Genomic DNA, 11,660 nt, shown 5'->3' with positions numbered 1-11,660 from the left:
GTGGGAAGCATTTTGACTATCCCTCAGGGCAGAGAACCTGGTTATCCCTGTCCTGCCCCCCCTACAGCTTTAAGTCTCTAATGAAGTCTCACCTAATTTCTATACCTGGTTCTCCATGTACCAGCCTGGCGTCCACCTGCTCAGTCCTCACTATGGGACTGAGCTATGGGACAGGGCTATATGCCTCTGGGCTCCTACCCAGGTAGATTTCTGACCTCCATTCTTTGAAATCTTTGCAACCCACTCCTTTCATGTAACTGGTGGGCTGATGAGGGAGGGGAAGGAGGAGACAACAAGCCAGGAAAGTTTCCGCCCAACGTACTCAGCTCAATCCTGATCGTGAAATACTTGGAAGGGTATGCTATTTTTGAAGCCAATTTGGACAGAAATAACAAGACTCATTCTCTGTTGGGAACTCCCCTGGGAAAGGTTGAGTTTCTCCTGTAGACCAGGTTCTCTCAAAGGGCTCTTTCTTTCCTTCCCCAACCCTACCACACCAACATCCCACTCCAAATCCACCTACCACTCCCACTCCCACTGTGCTCTCTGGAATGTTGGTGCTACAGTTAACACATTTGTTTTCATCTTCCATTTTGTTTCTCACTCTCCCCATCTTCTCCTACTCACTGAGCCCTTGCTCCATCCTCATGACATAGCTTCTCTGGTTACCTTTTCTTGTACTTCTGCTATCATTCATAACCTTTGACTCATTGATCACAATGGGAGAATTGCTCCCCATCACCACTTCCAGGTTCTGTCTCTACTATCACCATTCAGCAACCTATCCTTCTTTGAAGTTCATTCAATCCATATTTATCAGTCAATCAAAATTCTGGTGGCTGTTGTCTAGTGCCTCCCAGGAGATTCCTCTTCCTTCCTCCATGAGTTGATTGCCTGGCTTACTATCTGTCTCTCCTCCCCAAATCCTGCCCTCCTACTATACAATTTTGATATCCATATTAATGCTCCATCAAACACTACCTTCCTGGTTCTGCAATCTACTCAGCTATATAGATAGGTGGTTATACCTTGATCTTGCAATCACTCACAAGTGTGGGTGGTCTACTTCCATGGAGTTCATGAACTCTGAAATTCCTTTATCTGTTGATAATCTTTATCATTCTATCTTTCCTTCTGCCTTTTCTGCCTCCTGACCTCTAACCCTGTTCTTTATCCTTACCTTGACTTCCAATCCCCACACTCCCCAGTTCCTTCTCAGATCATCTCCACACCTCTCACCCACAGCATGGTTTTCTACCCTCCCTATCTTGACCCATTAGTGAATCACCTAAACCCTTCACTATTTCTTGCACTCGAATCTCTTCCTCTCTCAGCTTGTTGTTGAGTATGTCTTGATAAACCCTAACCTGGATTACACAATCTGCTGCCTTCTTTCCTATTCATGTTCCGACAGTGACTTGGGGCTTGGCCCAGCAAGTCTGCAAATTTCAACCTTCGTGTGCCCTTCTCTCCAGAGTAAGCTACATCTGCCTTGCCTTCCCATGGCTCTGTTTTCCCAGGTTATGACCTGGCTCTGGAGGCCCTTGATGGGCTGTCCTTGGGTTATGGGGAAGATTTAGTGGAGCTCACTTTCTACTTCTGGTGACTCCCTCCACCTCTTGTGGCAGGGCACTGAAGTCTACCCTGCCCTGAGCACAGTCCTGTATGAACCCAAATTCTTTAATAAACCTTATGCCTGTTTGAGCCCCAACCATTTTTTGAGTGCTGAGGGATCGCTGAAGAAGAGTGAGGACTTTATTCCATTCCATTTAGGTAAGCACTGTCCCCAATGTAGGGATCTGTTCTGTTTGAGTATAATTTGTTTCAAGGGCTTTGTTTTCCTTTTGTTGTGAGTGAAATTTAACAAAAGGATAAACGGAGGCTGTTCTATGAACAAAATAACATTTATTAAAAGAGGGAATGTTGCCTGTGATAAAGGGACCAATAGCCTGCTTCCAGTTATGCAAAAGACCCCAAGCAGAGGGACAGCTCCTCTTTTGTAGGTTTTGGGGAGTACCAAACAAAGGACAGAACAGTGTAGGTGACATTCATAGGGTTGAATGCCCAAGGTTGGTTATAGACCTGAGGCACAGAGAATAATACGATTAGTTGGAAGATTGGTGATGAGGGCTATCAACAATCCCTTCCTCTCCTGAGACTAGGAAGTGTTCACTGTTTGAGTTCAGGTGCAAGATAGCAGGCCAGACTTTTGGACAGCAGACTATACATCTTAGCTTAGTGGTGTAAAGATATTAAACCCAACTCCGTTGTGATCCATGCATCCCTCAAGGTCTGCTAAATTCCTTGAGGCAAGAAGAAACTAGTGATTAGCAGGAGAGCTGGATTTTTAAACTTATAGGCCATTACAGGCCAACTGAATTCTGAACCCAGTTCAGAGACAGAGAACCATGACTTAAGCAGTTACAGGACAACCACAATTGACTGTGAATAGGATCAATAAGAAAATGATACAGAGATAATAGTGATTATTTCACTTTATGTTTAATTGTACGGCCTCAACTCTGGGGGAAGTGTAAGGGAGGGAAATTAGTTTTATTGTTAATTGAAAGTAAAATATAATAATTTTTAGAAGTCATTCAACTGCAAATCCCCCAAGTACTTTATGGAATCTATTGAAGTAGAAAACCCAAAATGCAGTGCTTTATTTTCATGGTTAAAGTCACATCATTATAAGACTGAAGAGGGTGTTTCATCAGGACCAGCCTTTGAGGTAGGGATAAGGGGACATTCCTCGGAATGGGGAGTTAGAAAGCAGATTGTCTCAGATGTACTTGGTTTCTGGATTAACTTTTGGATGGATGATGTGGGTGAGGAAAGGTAGTCTCTTTCTCCCTCCTCATGTTTCCCCATTTCAGGGTCTCAAGTCAGTCAACCTCATTCCCTTCCTATCAGATGTTTGACCATCTAGATTAAAAAAAAAAACATTCCCCAATGTGGGCACCTTCACTTCCCCTTTCCTCACCACTTCCAGCTTTTTAGCTTTCTTTTGCATGCTATCTTACCCTGTTAGAATGAAAGCTCTTTGAGGGTAAGGACTATTTTCCTTTTTGTCTTTGTATGTAACCCCATCATTTAGCACAGTGCCTGGTACATAGTAAGCATTTAATAAATATTTGTTGCTTGCCTTGCTTGCCTCCTGATGTTTCAGTGTCTCCAGATTTTGGGAGCGGAATATGTTCAGGATGTGGGACTGGATCTCTGAACATCTCTGAAGCTGCTTGAGTGGGCTAAACGGAGGCAGCCTAGCATCACTGAGGGTATTTCTTGTCTCTAGGTTTTTAATGAACTTAAATGGGAAAAATTACATCCCTATTTTTCGACAGAATTGCTGTCCTTTATATATATTTTATTTAATGCACTTTAAAATGTTCTTAGAGTCTATCAGCTTCATCGGACTGATTGCTAAAGGAGTCCAGGACACTGGAAAAATACAAGATTTCAGAGCTCAGTGGTGGAAATAAATTTGTCACTTTACATTCTTAACTTGAAAAATATATACTTCCTTTGCCTTTAGTGATACTGGTTGTTTTCTACTTTTGACTTAATTTTTGTTCCCTCCTCCATCACAGTGACTGTCTGGTGGACTTAATTTTTGTTCCCTCCTCCATCCCAGTGACAGTCTGGTGGGTAAGAGCCATGCTAGGAGAAGTCAATTAATGGATAATGTTCCAGACACTGTGCAAAGAATTGGAGATACAAAAAGTGGCAAAAGACAGTACCTGCCCTTCAGGAGAATACACTCTAGTGGGAGAAACAATTTGCAAACAAATATGTATAAAACAAGCTATAAATAGAATAAATAGAAAATAATTAACAGAGGGAAGTCACTTGAAATAAAATGGATTGGATAAGGCTTCTAGTAAAAGAAGAGATTTTACTTGGGACTTAAGGGAAACCTTGGATGTCAGTAGGTAGAGAGGAGAAGAGAAAGCATTCACAACCTGGTAAACTATCTAGACCCCTTACTGTCAAGCATAGTTAATATCTGTGTCATATGTGGAATGGACATAGTACTGAAAACCCTAGCTCTCAATGGCCAGATGATGGCAGTTTTAATGACAACAAATTTATCTACTGTATAAAATTTTTTAAAATTTTTATTTATTTATTGGAGGGAGGAAGGCAGGGCAATTGGAGTTAAATGACTTACACAAGGTCACACAGCTAGTGTGTTAGGTGTCTGAAATCAGATTTGAACTCAGGTCCTCCTGACTCCAAGGCTGGTGCTCTACTCACTGCACCACCTAGCTGCCCCTTTTATACAAATTCTAACCAGGACTACCGGTGTCTTTAGGAGGGAGAGCAGAGGGAGGAAAGAGTTTTAGAGTGTTTCAAAGCTTTCAAAAGAGCTATGAAGAAAACACAGCATGCATGCCCTGGTGGCTGAGGTTTTGCCCTCAGGAGATCTGGATATAGTGCCTGGAGAATGGTGCATTGGATCTCACACTAAGTAAAAAGATGACCCCTTTCCAGCCACTCAGCCTGTGCTGCAATATTCATTGCACATTCATTTCAGACCTAGATGCCACACCCTTCCTATGGTCATTATAGCAAATGTCCTCTTGTTAATACATGTTGTATTTGCTTTTCTAGCATTTTGACAGGTTTTTTGTTGTTATTGTTTTTATCCTTAACCAAATGAGGAAAAATGCCCAGGAAACAACCTCAACCTGTTTAAAATTCAGACTGTGATAAAAGGAGCAATTATCTCATTAAAATAGGGTGTGAAAGGAAGAACTAATACAGAGCAAGTAGGTGGGTTGAAGAGGATGTATGTACATCTGGAGAGATTTAGAAGTCTTTTGAACTTCTAGAGAGGTGAGAAGACTGGAGAAGAGGGTGAGAAAGGGACTTTTGGAAGAGTGTATAGATTAAGATTAAGGAGAGAGATGATAAGGAAGGAACTTTTGGAGGTGTGGGTAAAATAAGGAATAAGAGGGTAAAGGGAGAAGATAAGGCAACAGGGATTGAGTAAGAAGAGAGGATGAGAAGGAAAGTAGTGAGTAAAAATAAGATGGAGTGAAATTCACAAATAGTAACTATAACTTTGTGTGTGAACTCACCCACAAAACAAAAACAGATAGCAGAATTGATTAAAAATCAGAATCCAACATTATGTTGCTTACAAGGAACACATTTAAGAATGAGAGATATACACAGAGTTAAAATGGAGGATTGTAGTAGAATTTATTATGCTTTGTCTGAGGCAAAAAGGCAGACACAAACACAAAATAGAGAAAAGAAACAAAAACATATCATAAACATAAATATTGAAACTGAAATATAAAGTAAGAAAGAAAAAAGCATGTCATATGCATTGCAGAACATAGGAGAGGATTCAAAATATGTAACAATAAATTTTCATTTCAAAGAAGCCTGTATGATAAATAATACACCTTTTCTTGAGAATTGCCCATCTTTTCTTTGCTTCCTTGTGTTTTCTTTTGTTCTCTGTTGTGCACTTTTTATTTATTTAATATTTTTAGTTTTCAGCATTGATTTTCACAAGAGTTTGAATTACAAATTTTCTCCTCATTTCTACCCTCCACCCCCACTCCAAGATGGCATATATTCTGATTGCCTGATTCCCCAGTCAGTCCTCCCTTCTGTCACCCCACTCCCCCCATCCCCTTTTCCCTTACTTTCCTGTAGAGCAAGATAGATTTCTATGCCCCATTGCCTGTATATCTTATTTCCTAGTTGCATTGTTGTGCACTTTTTAACTTTGTTCTTTTTTCCCTCCCCCTGCTCTCCAGAAGGCTACAATATAATTTAGATATGTTTCCTGATATATACATACACATACAAATATACACTTATACATATATACATGTGTATATAGACATATACTTTCTCAAACATTCTCTACTCCTGATCTTTGTTTTTATGTTTGTACATATCTTTTGTTTCCTATCCCTCCTGCCTCCTCTACTTTACTTCTACCCGCTACATCACCTTCCTATTACTTGCCTATCCCCCTCCTCCACCAGCCACCCTGCCCTCCTGTTACTTGCCGTGCCCCCTCTAAGGATCCCTCCCCTATCCTCCCATTTCCATTAATCTAAACTCCCTTTGCCTATTTCCTCATTCTCCCCTCCAAAAATCCCTCCCTTATCCTAATCCCTCCCTTATCTTCCCCCCTCACTATACCTGTACCATTTTATTTCTTATAAATTTAGAAGAGTTTTTTACTCTTCTAAATATATATGTATTGTTCCCTCTTAAATCCATTCCTGATGAAAGTACGTTACCAGAACTACCAGCCCTCCTCCCCCATCTAAATCGTCTATATCCTTTCTTCCTCTCGCACCTCTTTTGTATAAAATAGTTACTCTTTTTTAGCTGTTTCTAAATGGTTTTACTTTTTAAATTCATATCATAGTCAGGTTTATCACCCTCTTTCTTATGAGCTTGACAATTATTAATAAGAATCTGAGACATACATTTTACATTTTATGTTATATAAAAGGTAAACAGTCTGTCCTTATGAATCCTTTATAGTCAGTCTTTGGTATGTACCTTATGTTTCTCTTATTTCTTGTATGTCGAATCTTCTATTAAGTTGAGGATTTTTTAAACAAAGTCTTGAAAGTCTGAGGGTTTGTCAAATGTCCATTTTTTTTCATTCAATATAATACTTAAATTTGAAGGGTATGATATTTCCAGCTGGAGCCCCAGGTCTTTTGCTCTTCAATATATCGTGTTCCAAGGCCTGTGGTCCCTTAATTTCTCTGTTGCTAGGTCTTGTGTAATTCTAATTGTGGCACCATCATATTTAAATTGTTTTAATCTTGATGCTTTTAATATTTTATCCTTGAGCTGGGGGTTTCAGAATCTGACTATAATATTCCTATGAATTTTCCTCATAGGACTCCTTTTAAATGGTGTCTGATGGATTTTCTCTGTTTCTATTTCCCTGCCTGGTTCTAATGCTTCAGGACAATTTTCTTTAATTATTTCTTGTATTATTATATCAAGACTTTTTTATAATAACTTTCAGTTATTCTGATTATTTTTATGTTTTCTCTTCTTGATCTAGTCTTCAATTCTGTTGTTTTTCTTATAAGATATTTTACTTTCTCTTCTATTTTTTCATTATTCATGTTTCGTTAAATTATTTCTTGATCTCTTATAGTTTCACTGGCTTCACTTTGCCCAGTTCTAATTTTCAAGTTGTCATTTTCCTCCTTGAGATTCTGGATCTGCTTTTCTAATTGTTTGACTTTCCTTTCACACCCTTCTTGTTTTTCTTGGATTATTTTTATTTTTTTTAGTTTTTCCTCCATCTCTGTCATTTGATTTTTAAAGTCTTTTTTGATATCTTCTATAAATTCTTTTTGGGAAAGTGGCCATTTGACATTGCTCTTTGGGGGTTTCTTTACTTCAGTATCCTCCTCTGAGGATGAACCCCGGTCATCTCTATTCCCATAATAGGTTTCTATGGTTGGATTCTTTCTCTTTTGCCAAGTGCACTTTTTGTGGTAATAACTTGATTTTTGTAACCACCTCTAGCCCTGGGGTATGGGAAATGGTGCCTCTTGCCCCAGATCTTCAGGTCCTCCTTCCAGCCTGGAACTGAAGCCAAACTTCCAACCTCCTGTAAGTGCCCACAGCTGGGGACTTTCTGACCAACTGCTTCTGCACTCACCAGGCATGTGCTGGTTCCTCATCAGCAGAAGTTTCCTCAATCTTCCTGGGCCCAAACGCACAATTCCCCTCACTATCCTGGGGAGAAAAGTTCCAGGGGCTGGGGCGGAGGCAGCCTCTCAGACTAACTAACCCCGGGACTTGCCACTAGTTGTTTAAGTGGCTTGCCGCTTGTTGTTAAAAGGGAAACAAACCTGTAGGTGTTTACTACTTGTAGGGACCAAACCAGGTACTGGGATTTTTCTTCAGATGTCTAACTGTCCCTGGAACTTCCTGGCTGTGCCCCTGTTCTTCTTTGTCTCCACACACACTTTGTTAGCCCTAAGGTGCTATTTTAACTCTTTTATGGGGGAAAATCTTGAGAGCTTGGAATTTCCTGACCTACTCTGCCATCTTCCCAGAATCCTCTCACCACTCTGTTTCTTAGCCAGTACCAAGTAGTTTTGATGTCTGCTACTTTCTTTTTTTTTCTTTCTTATTTTTTTTATTTTTGTTTTATTTTTATTTTTTTAATTTACTTTAAATTTATTTATTTAACATATTTGGTTTTCAGCATTGATTTTCACAACAGTTTGAATTACAAGTTTTCTCCCCATTTCTACCCTCCCCCCCACTCCAAGATGGCATATATTTTGGTTGCCCTGTTCCCCAGTCAGCCCTCCCCTCTATCACCCCCCTCCCCTCTCATCCCCTTTTCCCTTCCTTTCTTGTAGGGCAAGATAAATTTCTACGCCCCATTGCCTGTGTATCTTATTTTTTAGTTGCATGCAAAAACTTTTTTTTTGAACATCTGATTTTAAAACTTTGAGTTCCAAATTCTCTCCCCTCTTCCCTTCCCACCCACCCTCCCTAAGAAGTCGAGCAATTCAACCTAGGCCACACATGTATCATTATGTGTAACCCTTCCACAATACTCATGTTGTGAAAGGCTAACTACATTTTGCTCCTTCCCAACCCATCCCGCTTTATTGAATTTTTTTCCCTTGACCCTGTCCCCTTTCCAAAGTGTTTGTTTTGATTACCTCCACCCCCATCTGCCCTCCCCTCCATCATCCCCCCCCTTTTATTTTTTTTATCTTCCTCCCTCTTCTTTCCTGTGGGGTAAGATACCCAACTGAATATGTATGGTATTCCCTCCTCAGGCCAAATCTGATGAGAGCAAGGTTCACTCATTCCCCCCTCACCTGCCCTCTCCCTTCGTTCCACAGAACTGCTTCCTCTTGCCACCTTTATGCGAGATAATCCACCCTATTCTATCTCTCCCTATCTCCCTCTCTCAGTATGTTGCTCTCTCATCCCTTAATTTCATTTTATTTCTTTTAGATACCTTCCTTTCATCTTCAACTCACCCTGTGTCTGCTCTGTCTCTTTTACATATATATATACACACATATATATATATAAACACACATATATATACACATACATACACATACATACATACACACATAGATATATACATACATACACATTCACTTATATATATACATAAACATATATATATATATATATGCATATTCCCTTCAACTACCCTAATACTGAGGTCTCATGAATCATACACATCATCTTTCCATGTAGGAATGTAAACAAAGCAGTTCAACTTTAGTAAGTCCCTTATGATTTCTCTTACTTGTTTACCTTTTCATGCTTCTCTTGATTCTTGTGTTTGAAAGTCAAATTTTCTATTCAGTTCTTGTCTTTTCACTGAGAAAGCTTGAAAGTCCTCTATTTTATTGAAAATCCATATTTTGCCTTGGAACATGATACTCAGTTTTGCTGGGTAGGTGATTCTAGGTTTTAATCCTAGCTCCATTGACCTCCAGAATATCGCATTCCAGAATATCCCTTCGATCTCTTAATGTAGAAGCTGCCAGATCTTGGGTTATTCTGATTGGGTTTCCACAATACTCAAATTGTTTCTTTCTGGCTGCTTGCAGTATTTTCTCCTTGGTCTGGGAGCTCTGGAATTTGGTGACAATATTCCTAGGAAATTTCTTTTTGGGATCTATTTGAGGAGGTGATCGATGGATTCTTTCAATTTCTATTTTGCCCTGTGGCTCTAGAATATCAGGGCAGTTCTCCTTGATAGTTTCTTGAAAGATGGTATCTAGGCTCTTTTTTTGATCATGGCTTTCAGGTAGTCCAATAATTTTTAAATTATCTCTCCTGGATCTATTTTCCAGGTCAGTGGTTTTTCCAAGGAGATATTTCACATTGTCTTCCACTTTGTCATTCCTTTGCTTCTGTTTCATAATATCCTGATTTCTCATAAAGTCACTAGCTTCCACTTGCTCCAATCTAATTTGTAAAGTAGTATTTTCTTCAGTGGTCTTTTGGACCTCCTTTTCCATTTGGCTAATTGTGCCTTTCAAGGCATTCGTCTCCTCATTGGCTTTTTGGAGCTCTTTTGCCATTTGAGTTAGTCTGTTTTTTAAGGTGTTGTTTTCTTCAGTGTATTTTTCAGTATTTTTTTGGGTCTCCTTTAGCAAGTCATTGACTTGTTTTTCATGGTTTTCTCACATACTTCTCATTTCTCTTCCCAATTTTTCCTCTACTTCTCTAACTTGCTTTTCCAAATCCTTTTTGAGTTCTTCTATGGCCTGGGGCCAGTTCATGTTTTTCTTGGAGGCTTTTGTTGTAGGCTCTATGACTTTGTTGTCTTCTTCTGGCTGTATGTTTTGGTCTTCTTTGTCACCAAAGAAAGAATCCAAAGTCTGAGACTGAATCTGGGTGCGTTTTCGCTGCCTGGCCATATTCCCAACCAACTAACTTGACCCTTGAGTTTTTCAGCAGGGTATGACTGCTTGTAGACTAACAAGTTCTATGTTCCACGTTTGGGGGGGAAGTTCCAGCTCTGTCAGACCCACACTACTCCTTCCCCAAGAACCCCCAGCCCGGGCAGGGCTTAGATCTTCAGCAGGCTGTTGCACTCCTGCTCTGATCCGCTACTTAATTCCTCCCACCAGGTGGGCCTGGGGCCAGAAGCAGCAGCAACTGTAGCTGCCCCACCTCGGCTGCCCCCGGGGCTGGAAGCCGAACCACGAACTCCTTCCACTCCCACAGCTTTTCCCACTAACGTTCTCCACAGTCTTTGGTGTTTGTGGGTCAAGGGGTCTGGTAACTGCCGCAGCTCACATATTCAGGGCGCTAGGGGCCCCATCCACCCGACTCCAAGTTTGGTTGTTCCACACCGCTCAGGCTGGGCTCTGCTCCACTCCGTTCCCAGCTCCCAGCTCCCAGCCCCCAGCTCCCAGCTCCGTGTGCAATAGACCTCACCCAGAGACCATCCAGGCTGTCCTGGGCTGGAGCCCTGCTTCCCTCTGCTGTTCTGTGGGTTCTGCCATTCTAGAATTGGTTCAGAGCCATTTTTATAGGTTTTTGGAGGGAGGGACTGGGTACAGAGCTCACTCTAGTCCCTGCTTACCAGCTGCCATCTTGGCTCCACCCCCTGACTGCTACTTTCTAATACAGTGTAATATCTGGTATGGCTAGGCCACTTTCCCTAGCATTTCTTTTAATTCTCTTAATATTCTGGACCTTTTATTCTTTCAGATGAATTTTGTTATTATTTTATCCAGCTCTGTAAAATGATTTTTGGTAGTTCGATTCATATGGCACTGAATAAGTAAATTAATTTAGGTAAAATTGTCATTTTTATTATATTAGATTGACCTAACCATGAGCAACTAATGTTTTTCCATTTATTTAGATGGGACTTCATTTATGTGAAAAGTGTTTTGTAAGTGTGTTCATATAGGTCCTGGGTTTGTCTTGGCAGGTAGATGCCTAAATATTTTATAGTGTCTACAGTAACTTTAAATTGAATTTCTCTTTCGGTCTCTTGCTGTTGGGCTTGGTTAGCAATATATAGGAATGCCCAGGATTTATGTGGGTTTATTTTCTATCCTGCAACTTTGCTAAGGTTATTTATTATTTCAAGTAGTTTTTTTTACTTGATTCTCCAGGATTCTCTAAATAAATCATCATATAAT

Source organism: Trichosurus vulpecula, chromosome 2 (assembly GCF_011100635.1).
Source record: "Trichosurus vulpecula isolate mTriVul1 chromosome 2, mTriVul1.pri, whole genome shotgun sequence".
NCBI lineage: Eukaryota > Metazoa > Chordata > Mammalia > Diprotodontia > Phalangeridae > Trichosurus > Trichosurus vulpecula.
This window is presented reverse-complemented; position numbering follows the sequence as displayed.